This window comes from Pagrus major, chromosome 7 (genome assembly GCF_040436345.1).
Source record: "Pagrus major chromosome 7, Pma_NU_1.0".
Classification (NCBI taxonomy): Eukaryota; Metazoa; Chordata; class Actinopteri; order Spariformes; family Sparidae; genus Pagrus; species Pagrus major.
The window spans coordinates 5,383,007-5,386,730 of NC_133221.1; positions in this window are offsets into that span (position 1 = coordinate 5,383,007).

The following is a 3,724-nucleotide window of genomic DNA, read 5'->3' on the forward strand; positions in this document are numbered from 1 at the left end:
TTGAAAAGGTAAAATTAAGACGTGGAGTTTGCCGGACGGTGTTGTTGACCACTCGTCAAAGTTACCGTTCATCGATGTTGTGTGTGTGTTGCAAATAGTAGGCTAACCGTAACGTTTCCCCGAATCCATTACTGCTACAGACAAAACTGTAGGCTTGCGTGCCATGGCTGAACCGCCTCAAAAAAAGGTTGGGTATATTGCATATTATGTATTATGGTGTTAGGTATCTCACTGGTGGGTGGGGTTGGCAGGTCTGCTGTTCTGAAATTAACAGAAAAATCCCTTTTTTCGCTCAGTTTCACACATGAAAGAAAAGAAATTGAAACATGAAAAAAAAAAACTTTGACACATGATGAAAAAAATATTTTCACACGTGGAAAAAAAAAACTGACACATGATGAAAAAAAATATTTTCACACATGAAAAAAAATTTCACACATGAAAAAAAAATTCTCATGATTTTTTATTTTTTCGCTTGGTTTCACACATGAAAAAAGAAATCCAGTCAGTTTTACACATGGAAAAAAAAGATGTTCTGAAATGAAAAAAATAAAAATAAAAATCTCCTGAAATTAAAAGAGGAATTCTCATGATTTTTTTTCCTGCTCAGTTTCACACATGAAAAAAATGTTCTCCTGAAATTTTTTTTCCACACATGAGAAAAAAATTGTCCACACATGAAAAAATATTCACACACGAGAAAAAAATTTCGGACATGAAAAAAAAATATTCACACGAGAAAAAAATTTCGGACATGAAAAAAAAATCACACACGAGAAAAAAAAATTCGGACATGAAAAAAAATATTCACACGAGAAAAAAAATTTCGGACATGAAAAAAAAAATCACACACGAGAAAAAAATTTCGGACATGAAAAAAAAAATCACACATGAAAAGATTTTCCCACAAAAAAAATTCTTCTGAAATGAAAAAAAGAAAATGGAAATCTTTCACCAGTTCTCGAGTCATAAACACAGGAGAGAAAACAATTTCCATAGAACCTGCAGTAGTAGGAAATGTTCAGTTTGCATTAGCAGTACATTAATACGGCACTCTACAGGTAGCGAGCATAATTTTTTGTATAAAGCCTGTTGTAATCTGCAACTCCAATGCTAGATGGCACTAAATTCTACACACTGGACCTTTAATGCTTAACCATAATAACAAATACTTGTAATTAATTTCAAAATGTGCCATATCAGTAACTTCTTCACTTCTACATGAATCTTTCCAATTACAGTATATGCAGATAACAAGGTAGGTGTGTGTGCTGCTGCATCCAAATCACTTATGTTCTCTCTAATTTCCCTGTTTCAATAGTGAAATGTTTGCTGGTTGTACCACATCCATTATAATTGTCTCTTTTTCTTCTGTTATTAATGTTTTTTTTTCATTATCTTTTAGATTCAATGTGTTTTGCACCACAGGAGGATGCCTTCTGTGTGAAGTGCCCCCCTTGGAAGCTGGTTTCAGATGGTGGCTTAGAGTATTGTCATCTATCTAGCACCATTTGAAATCAGTGTTCTTGGGGTGGGAAGTGTATTTCACTGGCCAAGCAACAGGCAGCTATGAAGTGTCACACGACGATTCCAGAGAGAAAGGTGAAAGACGGACAACTTCACCTGCAAAGTATCACTCCCTGAAGCAGTGCTCGGTGGGCTACAAACCTTCCATCTACAGCGATGTTTGGACAGCACAAGCTCTTTGTCCTCAATCCAAGGTTGACCGATTTCTTTTGGTGTTCAGAGTCTGCTTTTGTTTCTAGCACCATTTGAAATCGGTTACAGTGAAGGACAGATCTCATCTTACCCTGAGGAGTACTTCGCAACTCAGCCGTGCTCTTTATTTCATTAACTGGATTGACTGCAGCGAATTCTTTTCATGTTGCTCTTACTTCTCTGTCCAACCTGGATCTCTCGTTGATATCTCGATTGATGTTTGCAGTGGAGGAAGATGTTTTCAGATCCTTTACTTAAAGTGGAAACAGACAACTTTCCCACCCCCAGCCTGTTCAAATGCTAGTGTTGTTAGCGCTACTGTCACAAAGATAACCAGATCACTCTATTCCTCAGTTTCAACTGTCAACAACACAGGACAAAATGTAAGTGTATTCGTTCATTTAGTTGATAATGGAGACATGAAAGCTGATAAAATAGTGCCAGAAATCACCAGTGGGTCATTCCATACCAACTCACCTAGACCAGGGGTCTGCGACCTGCGGCTCTTTTGCCCCTCTGCAGTGGCTCCCTGTGGCTTTGACATTATACATGACAATGAATAATATGTGTATTTTTTTTATCATCATCAAAATGGCTCTTTTGATAGTAAAGGTTTCTGACCCCTGACCTAGGGCCTCCCAGTTCATGTTGTGGGTTTTCTTGAAAGAAAAATAATATCAAAACATCTATTAAATTCATGGGACCCTACAGAATCCTATAGCTGTACTCAAAATACTATTTAAGTGATGAATTTCTCTGGTATATTACTTGAGTAAATGAACTTATGAGTTGTAACATCCCCACCACTAGATGTCCGTCTGCCAACTTGATCAAGGGATTATTTGCACAATTTTCTAGTCAGGGTTAAGTCCACTAGGTGGCACTGTAATAAAAGGAAATATTAGAGGATGTGTTTTTTGATCAGTACTCAGTTTGTAGCTACAAACTGATGTTTTATTTTATTAAAGCTTGTCTAAAATATTTGGGGCGACTGTGACTTTGAGCTGGATAAACAAAACTAATAAATCCACAAGTTTAATTTCTAGCATTTATAGGCCTTAAGTAAATATACAAGTTTACTTATGCATAACCACATCTGTATATTGCATATCAGATGGCTCATCTTTCATATTTGAATATTAAAAAAAACAATCAACTATCTGTCTGTTCTTTACCTCTGTAAACTCCCTTCATCTAAACATACAGAATAATTTCTAGATGGTAAAAGATTGTTTAAAATGAATTATCATTTTTTTGCCATGTTGCAAATGATATCAGCTCAACAATTTGAGTGTAAAGTTAAATGTTTGAAAGAAGTCCATGAATATCTTTACAAGCCTGATGGAGTCCCAACTGTCATGGACTTCCCTCCACAGTCACCTGATATCAATCCCATTGAACATATAGAGGGGCACTTGAATACAGAGTACTCATAAGAAGCTTTATTTTTTTTTAGGGGAAGCTGTAGCTCAGTGGGTAGAGCAGGTGACCAGTGACCAGAAGGTCGCTGGTTCGAACCCTGGGCGGAACCGAACTACATGCCGAAGTATCCTTGAGCAAGATACTGAACTCGAAAATGCTCCTGATGCGCAGTTGGCACCTTGTGTGGCAGTCTCTGCCGTCAGAGGGCCCTGCGATGAGCTGGCAACTCGTCCAGGGATATACCCTGGCCTCCGAAAACTGGATTTGGCCCCATGATAAAGCGGTAACATCTCTGCGACTCTCACGGAAAAAGCAGTCAAGATAATGTACTCAACTCGTGGAGTGACATATTATTAATGTAATAAATGAAATAAAAAAAAAGATATTCTGAAATTCATGTATTTTTTAACGATTCGACTTTTTATTTGAATTGTTGAGATGATAATATTTGTGATGACAAAAATTGTAAGAAATTCAAAACAAGTATTTTGACCAGTTGTCTGAGACTTTAAGCTCCATTGCCTGACAGCAAAGTGCTACACCTGGGTTGCAAAAGATAGTCATGATAAGCAAAGACTGTGAA